Genomic DNA, 22,141 nt, shown 5'->3' with positions numbered 1-22,141 from the left:
CTCTTTAGACATGACCATTAAGAATTGCATACAAAAAACAAACAAACAAAGCGATCATTTATCTCATTGATATGAACTGTGTAAATCTTGTGACATTAATATTTTGCCGCCAGGGAACAGCGATCTCATTTTCACTGCTCAGCACTAGTGTGAGCTGTTTGCATCACTTTTCATGGTTTAAGATTGGACTCAATGCTTTAACCTAGCAGCAACCTCTGGGGCAAAAAATTAAGCCAGCAAAAATGCTCCATGCTAGAGTTTCAACTTGAAACTCACATTAAAAGCAAACCACTTCATACATATTCACATTTTGAATTTAACAGCAACAAAATGTTTCTTTGTCTCTCTAGGGATAAGTCCACACCCCTCCCTCTCAGAACTGGTATATGTGTAGATGTATTATGACTCATATATTTGGGTAATGTTCAGGCCTGATATGCTGAACCAAGGAGTTGTAGCTGATAGCTGTCTGCTAGGCCCCGCCTCCTGAAATTCAAGCAACTAAAATGAATCTCTCAACTGTGCTTGGTGGTTCCTTTTGGAGTCTTTTAATTGAATTATCTGACAAATAATGTGATTTGTTGTGTGGTACAGACAACCCACGAGGTTTGTGCTTCAGTTTTTGTGAAAGAAATTCAAGTATTATTAGTCTGATAGCACAGGTAGCTACTAAGTAGCGGACTTAGCAACGATCTGTGGTTGTTTGCTATATGACAGGCGTGGGGTGAATGGTCAACATTTTAAACCACTAGACCATTCAGAATCACTAAAAACATTCATTTATTTTCCTTTTTGGAAACTAGCAACCTGTGTGTAGTAACATCCTCAAAGTTGACATGATGTAAAGTGCTCTAAGAAAAATTAGCCATCCATTGCTAGCTTATGTTGGTGTGCCGGATTTTGCAAAAAATTACTTGCAGGTAATTGAGGTAAAGCATCAGCCTCAACCGTGCACTCGAACATACAACATCAACTGCTACGGCTGTTCCTAAACAGAATGGTCTGCAGACATTTGCTGTTTGTGGGACGGATACAGTACATTAGTTTAAGGGTTACTAGCCTATGAAGACAAATAACACAGAACAACAAGTGCAGTATCTGCCTTTGTGCCTTTTTCAAATGTGATACTCAACCTTTCATCTGTCCTGCATGCTGTCTTCCTCCTTCTTCATCCCTCCTTCCCTCTCTCTCCGCCTTGTATCTGTCTGCCATTAGGCAGATAGTTGCCGGTCTCATCTGTATCATGTCTCCGACCGTCCCCATAGGAGTACCACACAGTTGCTTGCTTAAGGATTCAGGAGCCACAGCCCCGTCCCACTCACCGATCCCATGGATCAAACTGACACTTGGTCAGCATCAGCACATTATGAACTATGGCCACCTGCCACCGCAGACACATTGTTCCCTCTGTAGTAATGTGAAGAATATAGAGGGGACTGGTGAACTCGGCCTGCTGACAGCTTATTCTCTCTCTTATCTCCTCTGCGGTGTGTGTCTGTGAAAAGTGGACGGTAGGACTGCATTGAAATGTGAGGGTGTGGATCATCCTGTAGGCATGAGTTACCTTTCTTGCATACTGACATTTAGCCAGAATTCAAATGTTTAAACTGGGGCGTAAGTGAGTTTTACTTGCGCTGCCTTTCAAAAAAACAAAGCAGATGATCTCTTAACATCATAGCTGGTCATTTTTAACAAAATCCAGGGTATTTAGATCTCTTCTGCAGAAACTAGGGCTTAAATTTGCACGGTTGACCCAGGTCAACAAAACACATAAAGCAAAGAAACTGAAGGTACAGATTTCTACTTCAGGTTCTTTGGATTTTGATCATAATGATGTTACACTGACACAGATCCAATGCTTTTCTTGTATTTATCATCTTTTTTTTTTTTAAAAAGGCACACATAGTCGCCCAGCAAAACAAACGTATTCCTGCTTCTGCTGAAAATAAAAAGGTTTCAGTGTACCAAACTCTCCACGGCTCCCTGTTAGGTATGTCTCACCCTTCTTCAGACTCCAGATCCCATTGACACCCTTCATGTATGACCAGGTGGCACCCATCCACTGAATAATGAAAAAGGTGATTAAAGTGACTGATGTCTGGCCATCCATTCTCCCAAGTCTCCTCTTTAATGCAGCCATTACGCCCTTGTGTCCAAACTTAGCTCATCAAATGGCCTCATTTATGGTGAACTGACAGTGTGCAGTATATTGAACCAAGACTGAGGAGCACTTGACATCATCTACACATGGTTTTACTTTACACTTTAGAATTAATCTGACAGTGACACTGCGAACATGCAGTCAGATGCTGGAGAATTACAAGGATCATATATTTTTGTGTAACACCTGAACTTAGACTTAATTTTTTAAATCACAGATACTGTATATACTCTCCTAGCATGTTGTTATCTGTTGCTGGTATTCATATTTGGCATCTTCTGACTTTTCCACTTCTTGCCATGAAGGTGTTAAAAATAACTAGATTTAGCATTTAATTTATTATGCCTATATCCTGTGCTAATGATAACAATAAGCACAGAAAACAGTTTCCATGGTTTATGTGCCAAGTGTACTGTTTAGTTCCCACTGAGGGTGATTTGAGGTTTTTTGCTCCTGATCTGCTCTGGTTTTCTCGTGCAGCACTCTCACTACTCTCTGCACGATTCTTGGGATGAATCCTGTTTTGAGTGATGGATCATCAGGTTGTGATCAGATGAAACCTTCACATATTGCCTGTTTGATGTTCAGACTCCCTCATTAGAGGGGAACAAACTGCTGCAGTGCCTGATCAAAATGTGCCTGTTTGGAATGGGCCAAATGAAGCTTGCAGCTGTGTGAAAGTCGCTAAAATAGACCAAATAAAATGATGGCCCAAACGCAGCCGGGTCTAGACTTAAAATGCCATCAGACCTGTGTAAATTTTGTCTTGAGTTATGGCCACAAACAGCTGCTTTACGAAGTCTTTAACCCCTATATTCTAATCACTTCATTTCTGAGTGCAAGTAAACAAAAAAGTCCAGTACTAAATAGTACTGTGCAAAAATCTAGTCACCCCAGATTTCTTTATATTGTGCTTCCAAGGAGTTGGAAGCCTGGCTGGGTGAGTGGTGTGGACACCTGATTTTATGAACATGATAACTGGAGAACTCTTGATGTGAAGCTCTATGAAAAGGGCTGCACATAAGTGGTCTGCAGGAGCGCATTCGCTGTCAAAATAAAAGACGCGCACCAGATAAGAAGTTGCAACGCGCGTTTGTGTTATAAGATTTTCAGGAGGACAGACATTTGTTTAGAACTCTTAAAGATGTCGAAAAAAGCTCCTTTAAGCAATTACTTTGGTGTTCCTCCACCTCCAAAGAATTGTCAGAGGAGTCCGAACCGCAAAAGAAGCGCGTATTCTCGGAAAAGTGGTTGCAGGAGGTGAGCTGGCTTCAAACAAATGATGAACGCACAGAGATGTGGTGCAGAATATGCCATGAAAATCCCACTCTAGCGGACAAAAACAGTGCCTTTTATATGTACGCAAACGCGCGTTGCAACTTCTTATCTGGTGCGCGTCTTTTATTTTGACAGCGAATGCGCACCTGCGGACCACTTATGGGCACCCCTGTCTATAAACATCTTGTGACTTTAATAACTTAAGAAGGAAGTAGGGATTTTCAAATTTATCCCCTAGGTACATCTAGATGCTGAGGTGTAGCAATGGCAGCAATCGGTCCAGAGAAAGGAGTCCAGAGAACGCTTGAGCAAAAGTTCTCCAAGCTTTCTGAAGGTCTTAAAAAATGTTTTTCTTTGGATTTTTTTAGTCCTATTCTTATACCTGACCATTTACAAAGAATTTATTCATTTTTGTTAAACCACAGACATTATTCAAGCATAAAAAAACACAGAACTCATTGGATGAACCAGTGTTGTGTCTACAGGTAAAAGACAATTCAGCAGATAACCGATTTTAAATGACATCTTTAGCTACTTTATTTTTCCGGCTTGTAGATGCACTTGTCTGTTTAAGGCTTTGTCACATGTTAATAGTGAACATCTCAATTATCCATTTACACATTGCTTTCTCTATTAAGTATTCTGTACTAGTTCGAATATTTAATTTCATTCATTAATTTCGTTTTCTTCCTGCAGAGTCACTGAAGCCATGAGACGACCAGCAGTGTGATTGTAAGATTAAATTATGTAATTTAATTATTTATCTAAAACTTTAACTGCTCTCAGTTTACTGCAGCTTTCTGTGTCAACAAGAGCTGAATATCATTGTTTTGGAGTGGATGGGTTTATGGGATAGATTTCAGATGTTACTTCAAAGCGGGGTTCCTTATGTTCTTTTGCAGGAATCTATTGTTTGTGTCCTCCTCGATTGCTTAGAGCTTCCTCTGTATTCTCAACTTTTAGTATTTGCTTGCATCCCCTTTGTGTAGACTTGTGCACACCTGCCCTCACTTTCTCTTTTATCTTGCTTAAAAAAAAAAAAAGTATTCTGTTGTGAAGTAAGGCACCTTTTTCTTCTTTTGGTGTGGATATTTCTTTTAACCGCATTGCCCAAGATTTGACTAAACTTGACGTCAGAGATCCCAGAAACATCCAGCTGGGTTTCTGGGATGGGATGTACATGCACGTCACCATTGCTGCTCAAAGGCTAGACAGCAGACTGCAGTTTGGGCCCAGTGTCTTCTGTCACCTCTTCTTTTTTTAATTCCATTAAGTTTTCTTTTTCATTTTTTTCACTATTCTGTGTTGTGAAGTAAGGCATTGGTGTAGATTTCTTTTTACCTTATACCCAAAGTTATAACAACAATCGAGCAGCTTGGGAAGGGGGACGTTGCCAGATCTGTTGGTGTCGTGGTGTGGCACAGGCTTTGGCTCTTGCCAGGGAATTAATTTATCATACTTATATGCACAAATGGCCTACATGCATTTATCATGACCATTATCAACATTACATTTAATGGTGACGTCCTCTGCATTTAATTATACCATGTTGTGTGCGTTTCCACTGTTTCCTTTAAGAATATCAGATTGCAGCATTAAATCTAGCTACAGTTTAACTTAACACGTGCTTAAATAAAGTGTGTCCTTGGAGTTGGTAGCTTAATAAACAAAAAAAGGAAGAAATTGTTTGTTCACAGGTCAATGTATAGTACTTCACACAGACGTCTAACATTTGGGCATTTACTGATTCATTACAGCAGCAGGATACAGTTAAAGTTTAGACTCAGACTATGTGCACACTAATGCGTTTTTATTTGAAAATGCGTCGCTTTCTCTCCGTTTTGGCCTCCCACCCACACTGAGACGGAGTTTTCGCTGAAGGAAAACGCAGCGTTTTGGAAACGCTCTCGAAAACGCCTACATTTCAAAACGGTGCTTTCGCGTCGCAGTGTGGACAGCGAAAACGGAGATTTTCTAAAACGATGATGCATGTTAGTCATATGATGCAGTCATGTGACCAATTAAAATAAGATAGCAGAGGGCACTATACAGCAGTTGTTTTGTTTGCTTTGAATTTTGACAGCCATATTAAAGATTAATATCAGTACATGCTCCAGATAGCTTTCCTTCAAATTCTTTAACTCTCACTCGCTTTTGCAACTTTGTACTTTTGTGTTACTCGCAACAACAACTCCACCTCATTGTTAGTCCATTTATAAAACTCAGTCCTTTTCCTCAACATTTTGCCGCAACGTTTCAAAGAGCCGGAAAGTAAATAAGCGGCAAACAGAAATGAGGCAGATCAAATCTTCTTGCGTTTCACACATTCACAGGACTGAAACGTAAGCGTTTCGGCTGTTTCAACGTGGACGCTCAACTCTGTGAAAACGACTGAAAATGTTAGTGTGGACAATTTTGCAAAGAGGAGTGGGCCAAATATCATAAAAGCTTGATTGCACCTCTTATTGCCAAAGGTGGCACAACCAGTTTGGTTTAAGGACAATTACTTTTTCACACAGGGCCAGGCAGGTTTGGATAGACTGACTGAATGAAAAACTGAATTTTGTACATGCTCGGGTTATCTTTGTCTAATTATAATATTAGTGTGAAGATCTGAAACACGTGAATGTGACAAATATGCAAAAGATATAAAATCAGTAAGACAGCTATTACTTTAGTCTTGTGCATGTAATTTCTCACACATCGTGCCTACTTACGTTTCTCAGTGCTATACTGTATGAATGCATTTTAACTTCCCATTTGCTCTTGTTGGAAACATAACTCACAAATATGTTTTTTACTTAAAAGATTTTTTACTAAACAGCAGCCAGTAGTGTCTTTTTAGGAATTATTTTTAGTGGCTAACGTTGCACTTTAGTAAATATTTTTATAGCAACAGAACGGTGTATAAGGAATTAGCTTAAAATATGCTCTAGAACCAATGTGCTTTGTAATCTGTGTGGCTCATTTGTTCATTTTTAACAGTTCTCGGTCAGTATAAATACACTACAGAGGCTTTGGTCTTTTCATGGGATTTTATGTCAACAAGAAAAATGCTCGCTACCACACAGTAGTATTACTGTCATCTGGCATGTCAGTCCTGTCTGTCAAAAGTAGTGCCTAAGTGGAAGGGGGACCCAAACGTGTCACTAACACTCGGGCATTACAGACAGCTAAATGCGCTAATGGCCTAGCTAATGCAGTGGTATTCACCAGTGGGTTGACCACGTACACACTTCATGCATATACACAAGCAGACCATATGCATGAAGTGATCCCTCACTCACTCTCACCCCTTCTGTCATTCAGTCACAGCGCAGGTACACGGATATTCACTCAGACATTAACACTCAAAAAGGAAAACGGTCAAAAGCACCCACATAGGGCATGTCCTCTCAGCAATTCTGTCACTCACAAAAAACAGTATAAGGTGGGACATTAAGAGGTGAGTGAGTCTGCAGCATTTTGTCAAATAGTTATTCGGGCTTCTTCTTTAGTCGTCTTTTATGTTCTGAAAGATTTAAAGGAGAGAGAGAGAGGAGCTGCCCACTCACAGTATGTGAAGCTGGAGCTGTGTACCTGCTGTTTACACGCTTACTCAGATCTCACTTTGATTTGGAAACTGATTTTCAGAAAACCTGAAAGAAAAAATCAAAAGACTAATGAGGAAACAAATGATTGGGACTGTAGTTACTGAAGTATTGTTTACAATGAACTTTTCTAAATGTGTGACAGATCATTTTAGCGTCGTGTTAAAGAATAAGGTTTAAGTTTACATACAGCTTTTTTCCCCTCCCAACAAAAAATAATTCAGGAACCAGAGTGATCCTAAAGCAGATGGTCTGAAATCTCTCTTTTAGTCCTGCTGCCACTGTAATGTTAGTGAACTTCAACTAGTTCAGTGGAGGAATTAATATACACAAAATTTCCCAGACTCTTCTGTGTAACTCTTTGAACACAGAAGAGTAAGGTCAAATCGTACCCTGTTGTTATGGCAGTGCAACAGCACAACTGACTGAACAGGTTTCCTGGTTTGGCTGTTACATTGGAGATAACTGGTTTTTGGTGGACAGAGGTGGGGCACGTGTTATATAGCCACTATCTTTGGTGTTGCAGAATTCAAATGATGAATCTTTCCCTTACAATGTCTCTGACCCTTATCTGTTCTCTGCTTCCCCATAGGAAGCTCGTTACTGAGAGACTCTGTATTCCCTGTCATGCTTGTTAGCCCTACATTACGAGTGAAAGGAGCAGGGACAGGAAGCCTCTGCTATAACTGATACATATACCCATGAATAAACACACACTCAAAATCACGTTCAAAGCTAAGATTTATAACTTGCCCAAAATTATGGGAAGCCTGCCACACATGCAGACGACTCAGTCATAAGTTCTGCCATTTAACAGTTACCTGTCGCTGCTGCTGCTCTAAATACAGCTCGCTCTCGGTCAGCTTGCCTGGTTAAGTGAAGATGAAGAGAACTTCCCTGCCAGGTACTGCAGATCAAGACTTGACATCTATGTATTTGTAACAAGGTTCTACCTACATCATCTCTCTGTGGGACACTGTACACTCTCGTAGAAAGACGGTAACACTGATGCAAGGCTTTGAAAGCAGCAATTAGCACTCTTGGTGGTCCGCACTGTTTTTCTTTTTTCCCTTCTTACCTTACCCATTCTCTTCTTTAACTTCCCCTGGGAATTGCTGTTAAGGGATACAATTAATTTTTTGACACAAATATGAAAGTGTTAATTCACCTGTGATAATTAGAGCTATTCTTACCGCATGTTGATGAATGTAAAAATGCAGTGTTTATTTATTAATTAATTTCCGCCCCGCCGTCAGAATGAGAGCTCTCATAATTGTGTGATCTTGACTTAAGAAGGAAGTCTCAAAGGAAATAGATTATAGACCTGCCCAGCAGTAATGAAACATTGTCAAAAAAATGCTCAGAAAAGTTACAGCATCTTCACTTTGATGTTCCTTTTTTAATATCTGTCTGAAGAGCGTTTGATGGTAAGGCTTGTCTTGACGTATCGTGGCTCTCATGAATTCTGTGGTGCACAGCGGTGATGTGTATGACTAACAGCTATAACATCTTTAGTTTTCTCCTCGAGAACATGTTACGGTATCAGTATGTTACTGTTACCTCGTTAGGCGAGGTAGTCGTAAAATTACACATGCTTTCACGGTGTGCAAAGTGCATAAGACTTGCAAAAGAATGCTAATTACATTAATCAAATTAATCACATCACAAAGTATTTCTACTTTTATTCTCAAATCAAGGTCCAGGCAGCCTGTGGTGCAGTGACTCTTAAGGGTCAACAGAACAGAAATGAATCCTAAAACTGCATTAAGTGCAAATACACTCCGCTGATATTCTGTTAGACACACCTTGCTAGTCAGACACCATTTAACCTTCAGAACTGCTTTAATGTTATGTGGCACAGATTCAACAGGGTGCTGAAAACAATGTCATGATGGCATAACGCAGTTGCTGCAGATTTGCTGGAAGCAATCATCAGAAGATGGGTACACTGTGGTCATAAGAGGATGGACACAGTCAGCAACTATGCTCAGGTAGACTTTAGCATTGCTTCCTGTTACGCGAGTAAATTTATGGAATAACAACAGTAATGTTTTGAAGTTAAATGGAACTTTCATCATGTTCAAATGTTAATTAAGAAGTTTATTGATATTTCACTTATTTGAAATGAAAGTAATTATGAAATACTATGTTCTGTTGTATTGTCAATTTGTGGTTGGCTAAAAATATATTATTAGTATGAGAGGTAGGGGTGTATAAGCTGCCTACACCCTTTCTGCCCGAAATAAATCAACTGAATGTCGCAGTAGAAATCATGACGCATCACACCAGGTAAGATTTGTCTGTTGTCCAACTTTGGTGAGTAGCATCAGTTTCCTGTTCATAGCAGCTGAGTGGCACCCAGTGTGGTCCTCTGCTGCTGTAGGCCTTCTGGTTAGACGTGTTGGGCATTCAGAGATGCTCTTCTGCATATTTTCGTTGTAATAAGTGGGTTTTTTTGACTTACTGTTGTCTTCCTATAAGCTTGAAGCAGTCTGGGTATTCTCCTCTTACCCTCCGACATTAACGAGGCATTTTTACTCACAGAACTGCAGGTCACTCACATTTTCTCTTTTCTCACTACTCTCTGATGGTTGTAGAGCAGCGGTCTCCAACCTTTTTTGCGCCACGGACCAGTTTATGCCCGACAATATTTTCACGGACCGGCCTTTAATGTGTCGTGGATAAATACAACAAAATAAAACTAGTACCGGTACCGAAAAAAAGAAGATTTATTCATAACACACGTGAAAAGACCCAGGAAAACCGAGTTAACGATCAAAACGATAACAAAATAACGCTGAAAACCGATAAAACCCCTGAAAACCATACATTTCACACCTGAGCCTCAATTCTCACGGCCCGGTACCAAACGACTCACGGACCAGTACCGGTCCGAGGCCCGGGGTTGGCTTTGTAGCTGGTTAACTGGTGAGAAGGACAAAACATTCAGTCCACATCAGTGAGCGACACTGAGCCTTAACCTGCTGAATCAGTGTTGGGATTATGAGGTGGCTCCTGGAAATATTTCTCCCTCACAAGGTTTGGTGTTCTGTTGCTATGTTTAGATTATTTTATTGAAAAAAAAAATCATCATAAGTTGTCACTTGTGGTCACTCATGACCCGAATCTTAAACGGCAACGTGGCAAAAGTGTTTTATTTTGGTTTTCTCTCTTCATCAAATCAGTTTACTGTGGCAGCAATTTCCTTTGGTATTGCTTCTGGATTTTATTACTGATCCTCCTTCAAAACGTCGTTTTTTCTACACAGTTGACAGCTGTTAAGTTGATGCATCAAGTGTTCAACCAAAATAGCTCATCCTACAGCATCAGATGATTAAGTCAGCATCACTGATTAAGATTTTGTAAGCAAAACAGCACAAAATCACTCACTTTACAGTTTGATTCACATGAGCTTCAAGTTGAAAGTAGTTTGCAAATGCAGAAAAGATTTTGACTGAAGGAAAATCACAGATGTAGCTTAAAACCTTAATGATGGCTGAAATTCCACGTCGCCTTCTCAGTTTCAGGGTCACGAGATTTCCATTCGGCTGCGACTTTTGGGGACACGTCGACAGATGAGCTGTTTTAGTAGCATCCCTGCTTTTTCTGCTAAGAGAAATGGCAGGGAATGTAATGCCTGCATGACCTCACAAACTGAGCTAATCAATGTGTTGACCTAGCCCAGCTATGAGCAGGAACATCACAGTCTGGCTACTACCAGACCATAAGATTGCAGATCCAAGGGGTTAATCTATGCTTTGAGGGAGGAGTGGAAATCCACATAATTACTGGATTGTATGCTATAGCTAAAGCATGTCACACTGTGCTACTTTATTTATCCACGTAAAAAAAAAAAAAAATAATCTCACCGAGATTAAAAGTCTCTCCTTCAAGAGAGACCTGACTAACTGGATAAAGGATACTTTATCTGGCTGGCTGCTGGATAAAGAAAATGAATCTCCTCAACATATCAGCCCACATCGCTGTTTCCCACTTGATATACGGTCATATTCACACAAAAAGAACACGCCATTTTTTTTCTTGATCACATAATTTGGGCCTACAATTTGGGCCTACAAAAGGCTGGGAGAAAAACATACGCGGTAGCTTATCACCCTCAACAAAGGGTGATCTTAAGCATTTTTGGCTCAGTCAGTCAAGACAATCACTGTCCAGCCGGGCCCGTCCCGCTCCATCTTGCCTGGCAGACACATAAAGGCAGCCATCTTAAATCACGTCTCACGGCGCACATCTAATGACTACTGAGCCCCTGCATATTTCAACATTAATTCATTAGAGGCGGGGATTGGGGGGGAGGGAGGGAGGAGGGGGTGGAATCAGCAGCAGCAGGGAGAATCCTCGGCGCACTCTGATTAAGGCCGTTATGTTTTATAGAAGCCATTTTTCAATGCCTCCTCTGACAGCACTTGAGGTTATTAAATTGTGGGCTTCAACGAAGGAGTGAGAGAGGGAAGGAGTAAGTGGGAAGGAGAAGGAGGAGAGCGAGAGAGATCATGGGAGGAAGAAAAGGGGGAAAGACAGATGGAGGCTGGAGAGAGAGAGAAAGAACGATTAACAATAGCACGGAGACAGGTTGCCAGGTCTCCTTTGGCTGCTGATAAAGTGAACTTCTCGTGATTTGTTTGTGTGTTACCTGTGGTTTCTGGGGTTATCTATATCTCATAGCGACTAGATTACCGAGTGTGTGTTGTACTGTACATAGAACGTGGCTATTTTCTCTCTGTCAGATGTGATACAGGGATTGGATGAAGATAAGCTACATATGGAGGAAGCTGTTATGTCCACTGAATGACCTTGAAACAGTTCTCAGTGGAGTCTATGATAGGTTTACATACTTTAGTGTTTTTTGCTTGGAGTCAATAATGTAGATGTACATACACTCACCTTATCAGTTATATTTAGCAGGTGCTGGGTTGGACTCTGCCTTCAGAAGTGCTTTGATTCTTCGTGGCATAGATTCGACAAGGTACCTGAAATATTCCTCAGAGATTTTGGTCCATGTTGACATGATAGCATCACCCAGTTGATACACATTCCTTGGATGAAAATCCATGATATGAATCCCCCGTTTCACCACATCGCAAAGGTGCGCCATTGGATTGAGATCTGGTAACCGTGGAGACCATTTGAGTACAGGGAACTCATTGACATGTTCATGGAACCAGTTTGAGATAATTTGAGCCAATGATGTGTTATCCAGCCATCAGATGATCGGTATAAAAAAGCATGGTCATGGTCAGCAACAATATTCAACTAGGCCATGGCATTTAAACAATGCTTGGTTGTTTCAAAGAAGAGTGCCATGAAAACACCCCCACATGTCACAAAAGCAGCAGCTCCATGCTTGCTCGTTCTTTACACCAAGTTCTGACGCTACCATCTGAAAGTCACAGCGGAAACAGACTCATTGAACCAGGCGATATTTTTCAAATCTTCTGTTGTCCAATTTCGGTGAACCCGTGCAAATTGTTTCCAATTCTTGGCAGATGTGAGTCTGCTGCTGAAGCCCATATGGATCGAAGTGTTGTACATTCATAGACGCTTTTCTGGATACTGTGGTAACAGGTAGTTATTTGAGATACTGTTGTCTTCCTATCAGCTGAAAGCAGTCAGACCATTCTCCTCTGACCTCAAACAAAGAATTTCCACCCATACCATTCTCAATCATGCCATGCTCAAAGTAGAGTACTTATTTCCTTATTCTAAGCAGGTTGCCTTGACAGTGTTTACATACCTAAATGCATCGAGGTGCTGCCATGTGATTGGCTAAGTAGATATCTGTGTTAACAAACAGCTGAAGGACAGTGATATACATGACAGTGGGTACACCATTTCTGGAGAAGAACAATCTAAGGAGCTAGTCATTTGTTTTACACGTCACATTTTAGCTAACAGAATTTGTTCCGCCGCCCGAAGTTTAAGATAATCAAGGAAGGCTGTAGGTGAAAATACTGCTGTGGGAAAACTGACAAACAAATGGTGCTTTTATTTAATTACCCCAAAAAACACCATAGCAAAACAAAGAAACAATGGAGCAATAGAATATTATCTCTGTTAGATTTCTACATTCAAGCTAGCAAAGACTTTTTTTGTGCGACCTCTTCTTCCCACACGCCCTCCCCTTGCTCAAATTAATAGGCAGTTGCAGTTCCTCATCAGCCAGTATCTCCTTCAGTTTTTCCAAATAGCTGCTCAGTGCCAGGGTTGTCAAGAAATTGAGTCATCACATCCTGGCAGCTGCTGCTTTCCTCTCGCACACTCGCTTATACAAAGGACATGTATGAATGTATTACATAAGCACTGATATAAAACAAGATGTACAGGGACATAAAGTACGCCATTTTTATAGTATGATAAACAAATAGTCCTTTCTGGATGTTAGCAGTTTATTTTTAGTGATAATGGAACAGTGTTGTAGAAACACAGACCCAGAGACAAAGCACATCATTAGACACAAAGTCTAATGAAGACATAGGCATCTGCTCAGAAGAGCCCACAAAGTTCCCCCTGAAAATTAAACGAGTAGCTTATGACTCACTCTATCATTTATGCCCTTCAAACGTTGAAAGTTAAGGTAAATTTGATGTGAATTCTCGATTAAAATGTCTCTAAATCCTCTTCAAACTACCTCCACACATCAATGCAATGGCATTTATTTGTGCTCTGCTCACTCTTAACTTACCAGACAATAATAATCCTTTTTCTCCCTTTTTCTTGTAAAAAAAAAATAATGTATTGGACAGTTGAGAAAGATTATTGTTCATATATTAAAAGAAAAATCCCCCAATTCAATTCACTCAGTCTTTGTGCACATAGTGTTCGGTGAGTACAGAAGCACAAACAGCAAGTGTGCTTGTTTAAATCTTTATTGTCCCTGTGCGCATTATTGTACAACTCTGGGACTGTGCAGTAAAAAGACAGTCTTATCTGCGGTACTCTATGCAGTCACTCTCATAAGTAGAGGCGTATAAACGCTTACAATGACACACATACGCACAGCGGCACCATGTTACAGTACTATGTCCTTATCCCTGCTTTATCCCTGTCATCTGTGACAGTTAAACAATGTATCTGCTTGGGGCCCACCAGCAAGGATATAAATGGTTTCATTCCCAAAACACAGGGCTGTGAATTGTAAAGGGAGCAAATGGTCCAATATGATCTCGAAATGAAAGTGCACTCACTCAGAAGCGTTTCATTACACCGCTAAAATCGAACTCAACAACTCCATCACTTCTAATTCTTAAAAAATAGTATCACTGTAAAATAAATGGGCTAGTGCTCCATTACTATAACACTTAATCTGAAATCTTATTATGAAATCTGGCTAGAAAGCAGGGTGACACTTAAAGTTGGTCTTTTTTTGATTTCGATCCCTGTAAATGAGGACAGTGTAGTAAGAGAGATGGATATGAGTTTAGTGAGAAGGCTGAAGAGGATGAGGACAGTCAGGAAGGTAGGAAGTGTTATATGGTGCAATTAGAGGGAAGACGATTAAAGACGCGGCGTGAAGAAGCGGACAGAGATTATATTCAGATTTCTGCCTTCTCATAAAATAGATGCATTGCGAGCCGATTTTATAAAATTAAAAAAACAGTGAAAATAAACACAGACAGAGCTGTATACTGTACATCAGCGTCCAGTAAAGCGCAAAAGATTAAAAACTCATCAAAAACAGTGGGCTGGAAAGTGAGGAGGCTGAGGGAAGAATGAATGAGACCACCTAATGAGATTGAATGTTTGTACAGCTGGGAGGCAGAGAGGATAGCGAGAGTAGAAGAGAGGGGGGGGGAAATAAAAGGCAATACAGAGTGTCAGGGAAAGAAAAAGGCTCTTACAGGCTAAATGACGCCTGATTCCCTGGATATTTGGGCTCCCTCTGGGGAACATATAGTTGTTGCCTGGCACTGACAATTTGAGAGGCTTCAGAAGGAAACAAAAAAAGACACTGAATAAGGTAGATGAACATACAGGCTTTTCTCTGTGCAGACTGAGTGACAGCCCTAAAAACCATCATTTAAACACGATCCCATAAAATCACCATTTTCAGTTTGCAGGCTGCTGATGCAGAAAACAAACTGTTGCAGTCCTGAAATATATTAAATTCGCAAATATTCACATGGAAAAAAAAAAAAGTTTCTCAACACAGAGAAATATCGGTCCAACTCAAAAACCAACGCCGGGCACCCAAAAGCAGCAGAACAGGCAAAAATTGTTGGACAGGACCAATTTGAACACATGTAAGCTTTTAATAAACGACAATGCCAGATTTTCAACGGAGATAGCCAAAATTTATAAAGGACAGAATTTCAAATCTATCTTCAGTTTGGTGTTTGCCAGAAAGCCTGGTTGGAAATCTGCCTGTCACAATCCTGCTGGAATTGTCATCTGAAGTAAGAAAACAAATAAAAAAACCAATATGTACTACCTACTGTGCAGATTTTACTTTAGATTTCAGCAAATGAAAAGATGGAACGTGAAACTGGAGCTCTTTTTTTCTTCTTCTTCTTTTTTTTTTTTCACAAAAGCCACAAACATCTAACATCTTCAAGTGATGTATTTCCAAGACACATTGGTGGCGATGAGGATCAAAAGAAAGAGTCGAACCGAGTGACATACACGTGCGGCATAATAAAAATTCATTGAATCTACTCCACAGGCCGAAATGGATGGTGGCAGCGAGGCCATATTGCATCTGTGCAGATGGGGTCAGGGGTCATGTAAAGTTGTTTGAGAAGGCACTGCGCTTTCATGCATCATGTAGCAGATAAAGATTTTGGGGGCTGAGAGCGAGCCAGTGGAGGGTGGGGCCGGCTCACTGCAAACAACAGCAAACACTCTGCTTCCCTGAATTCACTACCAGCCTGTGTTTATGCTCAGGTTTCCAAACAGTAATTTGAGAGTTTGATAGATTTCATTTTTTAAAATAGGAATTTTTGTTATTTTATCACAATTGTGAGAATCTCATATGCAGCATTAATCCGCCTGCTTGTGAAAAGAGCTTTAGCAAACAAGGCGGAACCCCAAATCTTCAGCATTAGGATTGCAGTCAAATCATGTTCTATAATTTAATCAGCCTTTTTTAAAATGATATGATATGATATAATATTATATTTTATTTTAGCCATGGTAGCACTATAGCTCTATTTAAATTCAGTGTTTGCCTTGCAGTCACTTGGCTATCCTGGACTAAACTGAAATATCTATTTAAAGTGCTTCATATGAAAGTAGTGTATGGACATATGTCCAAGACTTGTTGAGGTCCTGGGTATCATTCACCTGTCTCTCCTCTCATGGATGGACTCCAGCTTCACTGTTTTCTTCAGCTCTGTAGTCTCTGTGAGCTCAGCAGTGGTACACAACCCAGCTGTCTGTGTGCAGGTTCTGGTTGTAGGTGATGCAAGGGGATCCTCCAGCTGTAGCCTGAGATGGGGAAGCTGAGTTCTATCCACGGGAAGAACCTGAGATAAGATGGAGAAACGAGTTAGCCACTGGTTTTAGCTAGTGGATCAGTCATTATTCACAAGTACAAAAAAAATAAGAACTGTATTTCTATTTGATGGTTTCCCTGGGCATTCACGGTGCCCAAGGAATGAACCCCATTCGGTACATTTATGTTCCCCAAATGACTTCAGTAATTACAGTGAAAGCATTAATCACATTTTCACTTTGGTTTTTTGTACATATTGTCAAAATTAAGTACTTTCCCTCCAGTCTCTTAAGCCTTGACAGTAACAAAGATATATACAGTAAAATAAATACTATAACTGCTGAATAAAAAGCATATTGCTGTTCCAGACAAACCTCCACTGATGCTTTGATGCAAGGTTTCTGAAAGACTTGAATATAGAAATACAAAAAATGGTAGCAGTTTATATGTTGACCAATTAAAGGACACAAATAATGTTTAATTAAAATATAACTTACATATACCAGTAATATATCAATATATATTTATATTTTGACTGAAGCTGTTCAGGGTAACTGTGAAAGAAAAACTATGCCACTGCTTTTTACTATTTTGAGAATGAAGCCTACTGCATTTACGCAGGAAAGGAGTGAGACAGAGAACCACTGGCATCTCAAGCTGCAAAGCCATTCGTTTGACTTCCTCACTTTTTTATTCAAATGGCCCTGACCTATTTGTTGTTTGATGCCAGCCCTTATTTCATATGATCAACCAACAAGCCGAGAGCGATTGTTCCAGCACAAATGGCATGGACTTGACATGGGCCCAAAAGCGTTCATATACCTCTCTGGCCTGAGGCCACAGTTTGTCATAACACAGGGAATTATGTATTATGCCTGCGCCTGGTGATGACATCACAATAGCAGGATGAAATATAAGCTCTGATATGGCCAGCTGATTGTGGAGAGCTGCGAGGGCTTTCATTAAAAACAGCATATCGCTCATAAAAAGATTAGAGCTGGACAGCTGTTTCCTGATAGTATGAGACTTCTGTAGTGGCTTCATCATAAGCAGGCACACCTGAAAAATATAAAATGCTCCAACGCTGTATGCACTATGTTGTTCTGCTGTGCAAACAAACAACAGCATAGACTAAGTAAGACGGAACATTTTTGAAATATCAATTATACTTTTAAGAAACATTTACCAGCACTGTCATGCTTGAAAATTACAGTATTAAATACACAGAGTTCTGTCATTTAATAAGGATGTAAAATATAATCAGTGGCGAATGCAAACTACATTTATGCAAGTACTGAATGCCAAATTTATGTTCTATATGCATTTAGTCTTATATATCTAGGGGCCAATATTAAACCTTTTATTGTTTAATATTGTTTTGACAAGACTTAGAATACAAAAAAGACTATCATATGCATTTCACTGAATATAAATATGATAATTATGTCATGTTATGAAAAAATTAAAGCCATTCCATAATGGCTAAACATTATAGTTCATATCTATATGAAATACTGAAAAGGGCTTAAGTTGACACATATTAGTTAAACTTTGGTATCATCGCTGTAATTTAAATGTATCCACTTGGTCAATTATATCATAATTAAGCTGGCCGTGTGATGGACAGTGGTCTGTCTACAGTGTGCCCGCCTCTCACACTGTGACAGCTGGTCATCGACACATCCACCCAGCACCCAGAGGTGGGTAAGTGGTTGACTCTTATATACTTAGAATGTTTCCTTAAAGCGACTCAAAACACACATAAATAAAAATATTGACGCTGCCCTATGTTGCAAGGTGTGTTTAGCAATAACCCATTTTTATGTTTTGTGTTCTGAGTGCCAGCTAATATTAATGAATATTGATCACTATAGATCTCTGAAGCATTATTTGAGGATTAATCATCCCGTTATCAAAGTCAGACAGGCTGTTTATGCATTCTGAATAGATCAGTGGTACCAAATTTGATAGTGAAACTTATTATAAGGGATTTTTGGGGGGGCTAGAATTCCTGAGCTAAGATAAAGGTAAAATTTGACCCAGAATATTTCCCACTATTATTTATATTTAGCCAGAAGCTAAATATGAAAAGAAGAGAGAAGAAAAGAGACAGACGAATGTTTGTCGCCTTACTTGCTTTTAACGTGGTTCTCTTTTTGCCACTGCTTAATTCTGTACAACCTCCACGGTGAGCTGTACATAATAGAACAAATATGTTATGTGGCAATGCAGCAGACAAACAAGAGGAAAACAGCGAACGCTGATTGTTTAAGAATAAGGGAGGTGTACAGGTGCCATTTCTAATTTGGTGGGAGAAGTCGTAGGAGGACGGCCTTGAGGAGCACAAAGCAGCTGGAATCAGCCTCATAAACTCACACTACATCAAAGGCTTTTCTGCTTGCTTCATCAAAGGTGTCTTCGTTGCTTGGCTCTCACTGTCTGCGAGCACACTGAGTGTGTCACTCTTGGTATGAGTTTCAGGAAATCTTGGCATGAAAGAAAAATTTACTCTTGCATCTTAGAAAAATGATATTCCTCTAACACAACAATGTTTACATAAGGAAATGAAAAATGAAAGAAGGCAGTCACATACTCATCCACGCTCCTGTGTTTTATTTTTCTTATGGATAAAGAAGAAATATCTCTGACTTTGTCAGGGGGAATGCAGTGGAATATGACATTTAAACATGAACGTGAGCAGTCAGTTCAGTCTCTGACAAGTGTGTTAGACATGAATGTAAATCACCTTCACATACGTTTTCCTTGTGCATGCAATAACAGGGTAACAAAAAGTACGCAGTGCAATAACAGCATCGCAGACACCACCTCAGATGAGCGCCGGTGGAGGTAAAGTACATTCTTTTACATTCTGGAGACAAAAATAAATCAGCTGGTTTCATCACAATGATCAAAACACTGTCCAGTTTAAAGTATGTCACAGTCAGCCAGCATTTTGAGTGGCTAAAGCACAACAGACATCTCAACCAAATATATTATATGCAAGCTTTGTTTCACCATTTTCACACTCTGGATAATGTCAGAACAATCAGCCATTGTCTGAAATTAGCCTTTGTAACATACTGCAAACCATAGGGAGTAGTCTGGTTCAGTCATACTGCTGAAAATAATCAGTTTTGTGTAGATATGAGCAGAGCATGCAAGAGGCAGGACATCTATTTCAGTTAATTCTAACCAACATGCTAGAATTGATCAACTTGTAAATATGCTGTACTGTATGTACGATTTTTCAGAGTGAGCTCTATCTCGTGATAATTTCTTATCCCAAGTGTGTACACAACAAAACTACTGCACAATGAAGGTGTTAATAGATGCATAAACTTCCTGTTTTTAGGTAAACATTGACTATTAACACTTCAATCAGCGTTCGTAACCTTTTTGTCCTAGCAGGTTTGGGCATCAAACAACCACAATTACAAAGATAAACTGAGAAAATGCATCGGAAGAGAAGAATAAATTGCCTGTGCAGATAGTAGGAGACTGACCAAAACTGAGAACAATGATAAGGCATACAAAGTCAGAAGCCAGAGATGTGGCCATTACAGGTGTGCTCATCAGTGAGGGTAGCACATGTCGAATAGAGAAAAGAAAGTTCCCTCTGGAAGACAATGGCTTTGGACAGGCACACAATAGCTTCATTAGAGGGTTCACATTATCAGGTCATGGGAGATAAAGGGGAAATATCAGAGCAGACACATTCGAATGATGCCCGCCGCCAAAGCCTGCCAACTTGGCGCGTGTGAGCCTCAGCTGTGACGAAGGCTGATTTTTTTGTTTGTAATTTGATGCTCCTGAAGTTGGCAGTGATGGGGAAATGGTCAAATGAGTAGAGTGTGAAGGGGGGGAAAAAGGGGAGCGGATTAATGGTTACTCTATGGCGTTGTTACATTCCATCGTAATACCATCCTCCTTCATTGTCCTTTTATCAACTTCCTCTCACAGCCCTGATGGAAGGTTACAGGTTGTAAACAGCATAGCTGAAAACAGACCAGTTTGTGAAGGGGACAAAAGTTGCATTAACAAAACCAATTTCCCAGAACAAACAACCTTTTTTTTATGTAATTTAGGGGAAATTTTATCTCTCTGATGAGTCCAAGTGCCATTTTTTACCCATAAGCGACAAAAAAAGACAAACAGCGAAGGATTACCAGCTGTCAGTGCCTTCGAAAATAATTAGACCAGGTGGAAACCCGCAAACATCACCATTAGCAGCCAACGTGAACCTTTTCTGTATTTGCACTAACCGCTAGCTATCGATCTCACAGATCAATCACTGCTGCTGGTGACCAGGCTCTTTGTCAGACTTGTTCACCAGTATCAAGGGAGCTGTCATACAACGCTTACAATCAATTAACAAAATAAGCCTCTTGACCCCCAGGAAGCGCTCCGCGAGCAGTGTGAAGGAAAGCAATCTGACCCCTGCGGAGGAGGTGAGAGAGGAAACATCTCCAAAGATTGTCGCTTTTATTTTGTAGAAACCTGCGAGGGAGTAAAAAGAGTGGAAACGTGAAAGAGTGTGAAAAGATTTCCTGGCTCGGCTGCAAAAGAGTAGGTACGCAAAGCATGTCACCTCAAAATATATCGCCGTTATCTCTTACAGATCACTTCTCAAGGGAAAGATTTTACTACCTCGTAAACAATTTGCAGCAACTATACTTTGTCTTCTACTGGTATGATATGTTAAGTGCAACCTATGGGCATCATGACCAATGATGGACAACTCTCAGCCAGTTTTTGTGCATTAGTAGCTCAGCAATGCTACCACTTTAGCCCTTTCAGCACTTACTAATCAAAGGACAAAAAGACACTTTAGTAGTGAAATTCTTAAGATTGCTTTGGACTGATTTGTATGTCTAACCCAGGAACATTAAATCAAGCAAGGCTAGCGTATTAATGTTACTGCTACATTGCACTGGAAATTTAGTTTGCCAGGTTCTGAAGGTGACACCGTTAAGCAGATAAAACACCCCAACTGTGAATTCAGGCCAGTGGAGATACATCAGTGAAGTGTCCCCTAAACTCTGCCCAAGAATATCCCTAATTCCCCAGCTCACCTGCATTTCCACATTCTGACTTTTTCTCTTACGGGTTTTCGCTTCTTCTATATACTATATATGTCTGCATACAGTATCCTTCAGAGCACGCACACACACTCACAGGTGCCTTTCCCTTGAGCACGAAACAGCCTACAAGGTTGCAGCCCCTCCATGGATGTGCCCATGTCATGGACAAAACGTATTCTAATTTCAGCCAAGTTCGCTGTCACCTGTGTGGTGGTAATAAATCTTGTCTGGTGACAAAAATAGATGCCCATTTTAAGTAGAAATTGACATTAAACAAAATCAGCAGATGAAGAAAGAATACCTTTTCTAAAAAGAATAGTGTGAGATGTTGAAAATTAGAATTAAGCAAATCAGGATCACAAGAAAAGGTGTGCCACAAGTCGTTAAGGAGGCAACAGTGCCTTTTAGGTTTGATGATTTTAACAGTGCCAGAGGTGGTTGGAGGTGGCAGGAATTTGCACAAAGCCTCTGCGCCAATGCCCTTAGAAAATCAGGCTCAATAAAAATAAACCGAGGCATGAGCGGTCTCCTGTGAAGTAACGGTCCTGAGATTGTCGGCAAAGTTTGACACATTACTTTC

Source organism: Haplochromis burtoni, unplaced genomic scaffold, assembly GCF_018398535.1.
Source record: "Haplochromis burtoni strain Fernald_Lab_line unplaced genomic scaffold, NCSU_Asbu1 Contig_25, whole genome shotgun sequence".
In the NCBI taxonomy this organism is placed as follows: domain Eukaryota; kingdom Metazoa; phylum Chordata; class Actinopteri; order Cichliformes; family Cichlidae; genus Haplochromis; species Haplochromis burtoni.
The sequence above is the reverse complement of the archived record's forward strand: the minus strand, read 5'-3'. Positions refer to the sequence as shown.